Here is a 13,098-nt window from a genome sequence, read left to right as displayed (position 1 = left end):
CTGTTCTTATGATGAATGCTCAATTTTAAGTGCAAAAACTAACATGCCTTAACTATGGAGTTGCTACTGATGCCTCCATTATATATTTCCAAACAAAAGCTACATTAAAATGGAGTTAAAGTTGACAGTACAAATATATAGTTTAGGGTAAACTATATTGTAAGGATGTTCGCAAAAAGAAAAGGAGTACTTGTGGCACCTTAGAGACTAACCAATTTATTTGAGCATAAGCTTTCGTGAGCTACAGCTCACTTCATCGGATGCATACTGTGGAAAGTACAGAAGACATTACATACACAGAGACCATGAAACAATACCTCCTCCCACCCCACTCTCCTGCTGATAATAGCTTATCTAAAGTGATCACTCTCCTTACAATGTGTATGTTAATCAACTTGGGCTATTTCCAGCACAAATCCAGGTTTTCTCACCCTCCGCTCCCCTACACACAAACTCACTCTCCTGCTGGCAATAGCCCATCCAAAGTGACCACTCTCTTTACAATAAGAAAAGGAGTACTTGTGGCACCTTAGAGACTAACCAATTTATTTGAGCATGAGCTTTCGTGAGCTACAGCTCACTTCATGCTCAAATAAATTGGTTAGTCTCTAAGGTGCCACAAGTACTCCTTTTCTTTTTGCGAATACAGACTAACACGGCTGTTCCTCTGAAACCTCTCTTTACAATGTGCATGATAATCAAGGTGGGCCATTTTCAGCCAAATCCAGGTTTTGTCACCCCCGCCCCCTTCCAAAAACCATACACACAAACTCACTCTCCCGCTGGCAACAGCTTATCCATGGCACACATGGCACACATTCCTGAAGGATGACCCAACGCTCTCACAAATTTTGGGAGACAGGCCAGTCCTTGCCTTCAGATAGCCCCCCAACCTGAAGCAAATACTCACCAGCAACCACACACCACACAACAGAACCACTAACCCAGGAACCTATCCTTGTAACAAAGCCCGTTGCCAACTGTGCCCACATATCTATTCCGGGGACCCCATCACAGGGCCTAATCACATCAGCCACACTATCAGAGGCTCGTTCACCTGCACATCCATCAATGTGATATATGCCATCATGTGCCAGCAATGCCCCTCTGCCATGTACATTGGTCAAACTGGACAGTATCTATGTAAAAGAATAAATGGACACAAATCAGATGTCAAGAATTAGAACATTCATAAACCAGTCGGAGAACACTTCAATCTCTCTGGTCACGCAATCACAGACATGAAGGTCGCTATCTTACAACAAAAAAACTTCAAATCCAGACTCCAGCGAGAAACTGCTGAATTGGAATTCATTTGCAAATTGGATACTATTAGTTTAGGCTTAAATAGAGACTGGGAGTGGCTAAGTCATTATGCAAGGTAGCCTATTTCCCCTTGTTTTTTCCTACCCCACCCACCCCAGACGTTCTGGTTAAACTTGGATTTATGCTGGAAATGGCCCACCTTGATTATCATGCACATTGTAGGGAGAGTGGTCAGTTTGGATGAGCTATTGCCAGCAGGAGAGTGAGTTTGTGTGTGTGTGAGAGGACCTGGATTTGTGCTGGGGATGGCCCACCTTGATTATCGTGCACATTGTGGGGAGAGTGGTCGCTTTGGATGAGCTATTGCCAGCAGGAGAGTGAGTTTGTGTGTGTATGGGGGTGGGGGGGGGGTGAGGGGGCCTGGATTTGTACTGGGGATGGCCCACCTTGATTATCATGCACATTGTAGGCAGAGTGGCCGCTTTGGATAAGCTATTGCCAGCGGGGAGTGAGTTTGTGTGTGTGTGTTTTGGGGGGTGGGAGGAGGCGGGGTGAGAGGACCTGGATTTGTGCTGGAAATGGCCCACCTTGATTTTCATGCACATTGTGGGGAGAGTGGTCACTTTGGAGAAGCTGTTGCCAGCGGGAGAGTGAGTTTGTGTGTGTGGTTTTTGGAAGCGGGGGGGGGGGGGGGTGAGAGGACCTGGATTTGTGCTGGAAATGGCCCAACTTGATTATCATGCACATTGTAAAGAGAGTGGTCACTTTGGATGGGCTATTGCCAGCAGGAGAGTGAGTTTGTATGTAGGGGGGCGGAGGGTGAGAAAACCTGGATTTGTGCTGGAAATGGCCCAAGTTGATTAACATACACATTGTAAGGAGAGTGATCACTTTAGATAAGCTATTACCAGCAGGAGAGTGGGGTGGGAGGAGGTATTGTTTCATGGTCTCTGTGTATATAATGTCTTCTGCAGTTTCCACAGTATGCATCCAATGAAGTGAGCTGTAGCTCACGAAAGCTTATGCTCAAATAAATTGGTTAGTCTCTAAGGTGCCACAAGTACTCCTTTTCTTTTTGCGAATACAGACTAACACGGCTGCTACTCTGAACCTGTAAGGATGTTGTAATTATCCCCAAACCAAGCATTTTAAACCCACAAAATTCACAGTTAAGGTGAAACTTGAAAAAGAAAAAAAAGCCAACATGTTAAAGTACAGAAATGCACCATTCAAGTGGGGAGTTAGAATGGGAGTTTGGTCTATAAAGGAGGCACTAGTCACAGTGGTGCAATTATTCCAGTGAGAGAGAAAATGATTATGAGAAAACATCAAAGGTGGGATTTTCAAAAACATTAAGCACTGGCCTAACTCTTTTCCCACTGGAGTCAGTGGAAATGTAGAGTTCCTTGTTTATGTACCATTGACTTCAATGGGAGCAGAGAAAGGCATGGGTGCTCCTGAAAATTCCACTGCCAAGTGTACGGAGAATGTCTGAGAGACCGAAGAGCTGAAAACTTGAACTGTTGTAAAAAGCCAGCCCGAGCAAAGGGAGCTGGGTACCAAGAAGTGCTGAAAAAAGATGATAAGAAATGACTATCTGTATTGGCCATCAAGAGCTTATAAAAGGCTATGGGATGTAAGATGACATCAATCTGGGAGGAATGTTAATAAGATGAAGTGAAGAACATGGATAAATGACATGCTCTTTAACGTGGAAGATGAGTTGAACTCTTTAGTCACTGAGATGCAGTTGATAAAACTTCTCCCTGGAATCTTGAGCCTCTACTGCATTACCCCTGGTCTGCACCAACGCAAGGCCGTTGAAATCAGTGGAACTGAACCAGTGTAATATCGATGTAGCCCAGTGGAGAATTGGTTCCATGTGCAACTGGAACAGAGAGAGGAAAAAGGTCTCCCCAGACTTATGTCTCTGGAAAGTGTAGGTTTGTGTCTGCATCAACCAGTTTAAATGCAAACTTTTGTATGTGTGCTGGAGAGATTTCACATTGTAAGCAGCTTTCCACTACAAGGAGGTTAATTGTTTTTTGCATCTTTTACAAGAGTGTTTGTAAATTGCAGTTCTGCAGCTGTGTGTCTAGCATGCAATTGCATCCATTTCTGCACTCTGTGCGCTCTGAACCTATTTAATTAAATGGAATTGAATCTGCTAAGCAGTTATTGGCAGTGTTGTTTTCTGTGCACGGATATACTCTTTGGGAATTCACAGGAGAGCCATGCCTTGGACGTTGTAATAGTGTGTGTTCAGTTTCAGTCTTACTTCCTTCCCCCACCATGACACAAGCCCAGATGGTGATATGAAAATAAGTGAAATGTCTGGTACAGATCTAAAGTCAGAAACTGAAAGCCCTGGAATACTGCAAAACGTTGACCGCATAGGGCTCACCTACACGGGGTTTTAAACGGGATCAGATTGAGTTAATTCAGTTTGAAAACTCTTACGTACACACGACACAACCCATCACAGAGCACTAGCTCCACATTTACTGTGAACTCTGGAGTCCTCCTGGCAAGTGGACTAGGTTTGCTTCGAATTGCAATGGTTCAGTCTCTTGTTTTTGTGCACACAATTGCTTCAGACGATTTTTTGCATGCTTCTAAAGGCTATCTGACAGTACTTTGCAGGTCAAATGTGACTGACCTCTCTGTGTAGTTGTGTGCCCTCCCAGAACATGTGTTGAGGCCACGATGACCCTGCCCCGCTTTACAAGGTGGCACACAGCCAGATTTTGCTCATTTGCTCCTGGATCCCAGCGTATCATTATTCTGCTGATGCGACCACAATAGCGTCCCAGAAGCCCTACCACATGCATCGCATGGCTCCTTGGAGCTGTGCTGAGACCCTGGATCTCATTGCCATCTGCGGAAAAGCATCAGTTCAGAAATCTCCTGTGGACAGCCACAAGAATAAGCACATGTTTGTGGACATTGGAAAGCAGATGTGTGCGAGGGGTCACGACTGGGATGTCGACCAGTACCAGATAAAGAGCAAGGAGCTCAGGAGACAGTACCTGGAAATGAGGGATAGATGGAGACAATCTGGAAAGGGATAGATGGGACCTGCCCATTTTTTGATGAACTGGACAAGATTCTACACAATTACAGTATGACCCACCCCATGCGTTGCTCAGAGCCTCCTGCCCGCAGGCTGCCCCACACCAAGGACTGCTGGCTAGAGCCATCGGAGGAAGAGCAGCAGGATGCCAGAGAGGAGCTGCCTCTGAGACCCAGGATCTTTTTGTGACTCAGGAGCCTAACAACAGCCAGCGGAAAAGCCAGCCCCAGTTCTACCCTCCTACAATGGACCCAGATTCCTGCCTTCCATTAGACATGAGCCCAAGTCCTAGCCAGAAACCCAGGGCTGGACCAAAGAGTCAGATCCCCTGGGGGGAACTTCGGCACACAAGTACCTATCTTTACAATTTATTATTCTTGTTGGCAGATGTGAGCTAGCAGCCCCCGCCTCCCTCCTCAGAACTCCTTGTGCTGTTTCAAAATGGCATCCACCAGCATGGAGCAGTGGCAGTCTGTACCTTTCTCCTCCCGCCCCCTAACGGGCTGCAGATTTGAATAACCAAAGCATTCATTTGTGCTAAATTCAACAGTCTATAGAAACAGTGCTTACAGTGCTATCGAGACACAAACAATACTGCTCCCCAAACTGAGGTACAAATGCCCTGTAAGTAACGGGCATTGTAACTGACAGTTGTTGTTGGACCCCATCTATTTTCCCCTGCACTTTCTCCATGTCTGCCAGGGAGATATAGCAGAACTTAAGCCTGAGAAGACGAGCCGGAGACAAGGCCTACGCTCACCTTTAATCCATGTTGCAGTACTTGTAATATTGTTACTATTGCACTTTAATGACTGCAGCAGTGCAAACAAAACTCAAAGTATATTTGCAAAAAGAAAAGGAGGACTTGCGGCACCTTAGAGACTAACATATTTATTTGAGCATAAGCTTTCGTGAGCTACACACTTCTGTAGCTCACGAAAGCTTATGCTCAAATAAATGTGTTAGTCTCTAAGGTGCCACAAGTCCTCCTTCTCTTTTTGCGAATACAGACTAACATGGCTGCTACTCTGAAAAGCATATTTGGTTATTTAACACCATTGGTTTGTTAAACATATTTCCAAATCCAAAGACATTATTTTTCTGTTGCTTTTATTAAAACTTTATTATTGTGTTTTTATTGTTCTTTCATAATAAAACTGTTTACAATGCATCCATATGGAACATCGTTTCATTTAACGCAGAAAATCCTTGAAATAAAGCTGAAACAATTCATTGGGTTTGCCAAAAGCGCATAGGGAATGTTAACCTTCAACCACACATACACAATACCCCATTGCTCGCAATGTCTCTGTCACAACGTGCCCCTCCATCCCCCCCAAGGCTAACATGTTCAGGTGTGAGACTCAAACTACAGACAGTAGGCATCCTTGACAGCATTCCCCCAGGTGTCTGGTTTCTCTACGGGACACCTTGCTGGCTGCTTGAACCTCCAAGCAAGTCTCCACACCTCATTCTCCATTGCTCTCACAAATGTTGTGCAAAGCACAAGATGCAGTTCTATTGGTTGGAACATTTTTTTTGACACTTCCAACTGATTCCATAAGCAGCATCATTTGCCTTTCAAATGGCCAAATGCACTCGACTGCCATTCTGCAGCTGCTCAGATGATAGTTAAAATGTTCCTTCCTTATAGCCAAGAGGCCTGTGTATGGCTTCATTAGTCAGGACATCAATATTTAGTCCTGCCTTGAGTACAGGGCACTGGACTAGGCGGCCTGTCAAGGTCCCTTCCAGGCCTACAATTCTATGATTCTCTGATCAGGGGAGAAGCCAGGTCTCCCATAATTACCAGACCAACCACCACACCACTGTTGTCCACAGTACTCCTGGGGATGAACAGTCCTTTGTCCTTTAATTTAAATAGTAATAAGTTCAGAAAGAGCCTAGCATCCTGGGGCCTCCCGGAGCACCCTGCATTTAAATCTGCCACTGTGTTCCACAGTGCTTGGAGCGCCGTGGAGAAATAATCTGTCCTGTTTATAAATTCTGTACCCTCGTGGTGAGGGATGGGTTTGTGTGTGGGGCAAACGATAGGCACATGGGTTCCATCAATTGCTCCAATACAGTTTGGGAACCCCATGCATGCAAAGCCATCAATAATCTCTTAAGCACTGCCCAGCTTCATGACCTGGCTAGACAGCACCATATCAATGGCATAGCAGACCCTGTGAGAGAATGGCCCCAATGGTTGATCTCCCCATGCTGAATTGGTTGGCTACAGACCAGTAACATCCAGTGGTGGCAAGTTTGCAGATGGAATGGAACCCATTTATCCATGGGTGTAGGGCATCACATGTTGGCATGCTGTCACTGGGGTCAGTTTGGCACAGACCTCAAAAAGGTGTCCCACCCTATCCTGAAGTTCTCTCACCACTGCTGGTCATTCCAGATCTTCTGAACAATCCTCTCCCAGCAATCCATACTGGTTCCATGGCAGCTGATCCAGGAACCGGTCCTCTTGTTCCAACTGCTCAGCATCCTTGAGTTCTTTCCACCCCATCCTACTGTCACTGCTGCAGCGTTTTGTCCTGCGGCCAAAAGAGTTGCTGCTCTGATGGGTGAAACCCACTGGCAGATTTGTTCAGCTCTGAATGAAGAGCATTGCTGGATCCAGACAGCAATTCAAATACGGCACGAGCCAGCCCAGAAAGGAAGTAGGGGGTAGAGACAGCAGAAACAGGATTTTTTTTAAAAAAAAAATTGAACCCACCTGGCTTCCCACAATTCACAGCAAAAACAATCCCAGAATGCATGCTGCTCAGCCGTGAAGCAAAGGACCATGGGATACCCCGAGAGAATGCTACACCCTCAGTTCACAGCAAATTGCTGCCGGGGGTTCACACGATGCAAACTGAAAACAGAATGAGTGGTCTGTGTGCATGCTATGGGTATGAGCTGTCAGAGGCTCATCAAAAAACTTTGAAACCCCACCCCCAGGCAGACACTCGCTTCGCGTCCACTGAGAAAGAGCAGTCTGACAGGAGGAAGCACTCAGAGCAGCTCTCTGCAGAACCACCACTGCCTCATTTATTTGGCAGGGCTGTGCCAAGTCAGAGCAAGCATTCATTTCCCTACCTTTGCATCAATAATTAATCAAACCAGGTTTTACATAAGCCTGAACATAAAATTATTAGCTCCTAGAGGTTCTGCCAGCAGTTACCACAAGACCTTTGTCAGCAGCTTCAGAAATGATGTGTTTTAAAGGGATAGAAACATAGATAAACACTCATTTCTTTCCCCTGCAGGTGCTCACTCAATCAGCTCTAATTCTTTTTCCTTTTGCTCTTCGAGACAAGAAGCCAGTTTGAAAGCAAGCAATGAGCCTACACTGGAGAGTGGAGATGAGGAGGGAAATGGTTCAAGTATAAAAAAAACTTGACTCCATCCCCAAACTAGACTGTAAGATCTTTGGGGTAGGGTCTGTCTTTGCATTATTTATTTTTACAGTGCTTAATGCCAGGGTGTCCTAACACCTGATTGGGGTTGCTAGGTGCTACCACAGCACAAATAATTAATGATAATAAAATACTAGTGAACAGATTTTGTTAGATTCTCACATTCTTGTGTTGCCCGCAAGCAGGGTTCAAACTGGGGCCCTCAAACAGTAAAAAAAATGAGTCTCTAACACATGAATTAAAGGATTAAGTCATAGCTGGTAGCGTCTGCAGACTCATTAACCTCTTCTGTGGACCAGCCAGTAGAGAGGGGACAAAGACCTACTTTCTCTCCCTGGTATATGCAGTTAACTTCTTAAATTCTTCAAATATTTGTCAGCTTTGAGTGTCTCTGCTCTTCTGGTTTGTAGATAGGATCTGAAATCTCTTGAGAAAGCTGGTTCTTAAGAGATTTCCAGACCAGTTTTGTAGACTCTAGGCCAGATTCTCAGGATGTGTAAATCGGTATTGCTGCATTGATGTCAATGGAGCGATGCCTATTTACTCCACCTCAGAATCTAGCCCTCTACCGTAGAGCTTCTATGATGTCCATCCTCTATCAGGATCATGCCCCAGGGGTTTTGAGAGTTTGTTAAGGGTGCAGGAAGCATCCAAACTTTTAGTTGTTTCTTTTAGCCTCCAGAACAGAGCTGGTTGATCTATTTATTGTGAATAATATTCATTGCAAATTCAGCTCCTTTCCTTCACAGATTGACCACATTGTCTCGTTCTTCAGCTAGATGGGAGAATGGGACTTAGCCCCTGAGTTCCTCTCATTTCCCTCCCTTTCCCACTCTGAACAATCACTTTGCTCCCCGCCCCCATTCCCCCATCTGTATTAGAAGGCCTTATCTCTGCTGAATTGCTCTTTGCTCCTCCTGTGAGGCTCCAGCAGTCTGACAGGAACTCAGTGATGAACAGTGCATTTCTGTCAAGAACTCCGTATTAAGTATTAAACGTCTTCTGAAAAGCCACCCTGACGGAATCAAAGCATGGGGTTTTGCTTGTTTGAACAACTGTTTACTCCTGTTCAAGGTAAAGCTAGTAGAATTGCCTAGGGTCTGAACTCAAGGGGCAAAGAGAAGCCCTGCAACTTGCCTGCCTTGAGCTGCTTGCATGACAAGGTGCTTTGGGAATGAGCTTGCATTCTGTTGTAATTGAGGGGAAATGAGATGTCTTCATTACCACCTGAGCAGTGCCGTCTCTCGGAGCAGAACTGTGGCTGCTGCTCCCCAAATACGATTTGTCACCTAGAAGAGGCTGACTCACTGAAAAGCACAAATTGTATAGAATAACACCTCTCTCTCTCTTTCCTTCTGTCTCTGCAACACAAGAAAATGTAAACTGTGTGGAGTGGGCAGGCAAAAATGCCCCATAAGAAATCTAACAAACAGGCGCTAAACTTTTCTAACAACGATCTAAAATATACTAGGAAGGAGCTTTCGATTCTACAGATTCGACCTTCTAGTGTGTGGTTGGCAACTGGACTTGCAGTGGGTTTGGATCAGCTGTTTCTGTGATTTCCAGACTTCTGAATCTTAGTATCTATCCCAACAGGTGTGCAAAGGGGACCTCCCCAACACCAACAAGGCTGAAGAAAGAGAGGTTAGCCAGACCTTTCTGCTAGCAGTGAGCATTCCACTGACATTCTTCCCATTTGGCGGCAGGAGTCTTGATACCATGAGCCAAAATGCATCACTGATAAACCCCAGGGGTCTGAGATAATCAAGGGTCACCAAGTCCATGCTAAACAGTAATGGGGAGGTGAAGCTGATGGTGATATTGACACTTGCAGAGGTCTTTATATAGGCTACAGCCCCTCACGAGACAATGTCAAGGCATACAATACAGCACATCAAAGTAAAAGAAAGATGCCTGCAGATGCCTGACACACACTGAGATGTGGAATGAGACCTATGGGTCCTCAGGTCAGGACTGCACAATGCAGACTTCTTTTACGCAGAGAAGCAATGGGCTACAGAAAGGCTGCCATGATACGATGAAGGATTTGTCAGTTTTCCTGAACGATGTGTATCAAAACCTTCCCACAGCCCTTCCCCTTTTCGCCTGTTCCTGGTTGTTATTTGCTCCTATCCTTGTGATCCTCCCTGGCAGACAGGGTTTTAATCACTGCCATGTTATACATTTTCAGTGTCACTGCTCGCTCCTTTTCTCATGTGATTCTACTATATTCAACCACCAGGTTTAATATGAAGAGTGATGAACAAGTTACAATTTCCCACTCTGTCCCTCTTAAAAAATTCACCCAGTCTAATGTGTTTCCGTGGTGATGGGCTTAGGCATTGGAGAACTTGAGGGGTGTGGGAAAGGAAGGAAAAGTGAAAGCAAACTTTATTTTTATTATTAAATCCTTATTATTACATCTTAGATTGTAAATTCTTAGCGTGCAGTACGGCCATCACCGTTTTTGTCTCTTACGTAGCAAACACACTGATGGCACTATATAAATTATTATTATACACAACAATAATGTAGCAGCTACGGGCCATACTTGAGATCAGGGCCCCATTGTGCTAAACATATTTTAGTAAGTCCCAACCCCCCAAATCTTATAATCCAAGCAGATAAGACAGACAGCGTGGGACAAAAGGAATATTATCATCATTTTACAGTTGGGGACATGAGCCACAGAGTAATTGGAGGACTTGCTCAAGGATCAGTGAGAATGTCTGTGGCAGAGGACTGGATTCAAACCCAGATGGCCAGTGCCGTCAGACCACACTTCCTCCCTATATTAATTTGCACTTTTCATCCACAGCCATGGGGTCCAAAATGGTATGTTAGCTCTTGGAATATTGATATTTGTACCTAGTGTACTTACAGAGAAGATCCTGGGGAATTATCTTGGCACTGCTTTATGAAACCAGTTTATCCTGAAGATAACAGAGGTAACCCTATTGCACTGGGAGTTGTTCTTGGGTGAATGTTCAAAATCTGTTCCCAAAGGATGGACCCCAGCAACCCTCCAGCCAGCCCTAGGGTCAGCACCTCTCTCTGTGTCCTTTGTGATGTCAGTAAGAACAAGAAGGCATTCGCGGGTGGAAGTGTCCGTGAGCTCTGATGACTCACAACATTCTCGGTGCTGGGAGCGTGAGGCAGACGATGTATCTCTTTCTCTCGACCTTTCTCTTTATCTGTGTTACTTGCAGTCGGTATCTCAGCTTCTGCAAATTCATCAGGAAAAAAAAATCAATGTAAACTAGACAAGAGACCTTTCCAGGCTGAAAAGCAGAGATGGCATTAGGCGTCCATTAATCCCATGGCTGCAATAAGTTCCTGAAGCAAGGGGACAGGAGAGGAGGTAGAAAGGCAGGGGACAGATAACTAGAAAATCCATTTGTAAGGTTGCTTTTTTTTTCTTTTTTTTTTTTTAGTTTAGGCAGCTCTCATGAACTGTGCTGGTGCAATAAGCCATTTCCTCAGCCTTCTTGTGGGGTGCAGAGTGCAAAATCAGCAAATCCAAATTAAATCATTTGCATGAAAAAAAGTAAAGTCTGTGTGTATTCATTAAAAAAGAAGAGCTTTAAATTGAACGGATTGCCCCCTCAGCCCTGCTCCAAATCTTGAAAGCTCTGAATGGACTAGGGCTTAGTTATATCAAAGATCAATGCACAGTCTTTCTACAATCCACCATATTCACTCTACTGCTCAGGGACGATATGGCGGATGGAGCTCAGAGGAAAATTCACAGTGGCTAGAAGCATGGCATTTTCTGTGCAGTGGGCTTGGCTCCAGATTTCCCTGTCATTAGACAGCAGAATGAAGCGGACGCTGTCACCTGTACAGCACAATGTAAGATTCAGCTCTTCTCATGAATCTTGCCATGGTAATGAGTTGCACTGCTGCCTATAAAGGCAAACCACTGAGGGAACCATCTGTATAAGAAGTCAACAGTACGGCTGTGGAGAGTACGGTACTTTTAGACAATGAGTATACTTTTTTATTTATCTGTACAGTGCCTAGACACTGCAGTGATGGGCATATTCAAGAGGGGCAGGTGGATAGAGAGATACAATTAGCCTGAAATTAGAGATGGAAAACACCTAGTAAATTACCCAATCTATCCCCTCCACAAAGCACTTTCCAGTGCAGAATTGCTCTCTTTCTGTTGGTGAGAGAGACAAGCTTTCGAGCTTACACAGAGGTCTTCATCAGGTCTGGGAAACTTACTCAGGCTTTGTCTACACTAGCACTTTTGTTGGTCTGGGGTAAAACTTTTGTTGGTCTGTGTGTGTGTGAGAGAGAGAGAGAGAAAGAAAAAAACACCCCCGACTGACAAAAGCTCCAGTCTGGACAGCGCTTTGTCGGTCTCTCCCACTGACATAGCTACCGCTGCTTGTTAGGGGTGATTTAAATATGCCCGTGGGAGAGCTCTGTCCCACTGACATAGAGCGGCTACACAGGAGACCTTACAGTGGTGTTGTTCAGCCTCCTTTCTTACAGTGCCATTCTGGAGGAGTGGAGGTGTAGGAGATAACACAATGACCATGCGCCATCTGGGGATCTTTCTACACAGGAGTCCAGCTGCACTGGGATTTCTAGGGGACCAGATGTTTCACGTTCAGGGCTACTTGCACAGGGGGAATCGTACAAAATGGCTGGAGCTTTTTCCCAGGACTGGTTTATATAATAACTAGAATCATAGAATATCGAGGTTGGAAGGGACCACAGAATGTCATCGAGTCCAATCCCCTCTCAAAGCAGGACCAATCTCCAATTTTTGCCCAAAATCCCTAAATGGCACCGTCAAGAATTGAACTCACAACCCTGGGTTTAGCAGGCCAATGCTCAAACCACTGAGCTATCCCTCCCCCACTTAAATACTTATGCCCTCTCGAATCATTCTCAACAATTCCTCACTGTTCTTGTAGTTTGTCCCATTGCACCTTAACTCTGTAGGCCTGGTCCCTTTGAAAGCTAAAAGTATAACTTTTACCTTCTTACTGTTATCATCCTCTTGCACTGGATGGATTAGTTTTGCCATGCACAGGTGCATCTCGTGAGGACGCTGCCAGTTCCACTTCTGCTGCTGCTCCCCTATGGTTGGAAGCAGGCCTATGGGTTGCTCGCCGGAAGCCAGATATTCAGAACCCAGCAGCTCTTCATCGTGACTCTGCTGGCTGGGTTTCAAAAGATCTCAGCCCTTTGGCACACATAGTGTTGAGAGCCCTTTAGAAAAACTGGCTCGGGTTTTGGGTGAAGAGCCCTGGTGAACATCCCAACCACACACATTCTTGAAAGCTTTGCATTCCCATTCCAATCAAAATACATTATTGCTCTCGA

The sequence above is a fragment of the Lepidochelys kempii genome, chromosome 16 (assembly GCF_965140265.1).
Source record: "Lepidochelys kempii isolate rLepKem1 chromosome 16, rLepKem1.hap2, whole genome shotgun sequence".
NCBI lineage: Eukaryota > Metazoa > Chordata > Testudines > Cheloniidae > Lepidochelys > Lepidochelys kempii.
Note: the sequence above shows the minus strand (reverse complement) of the source record.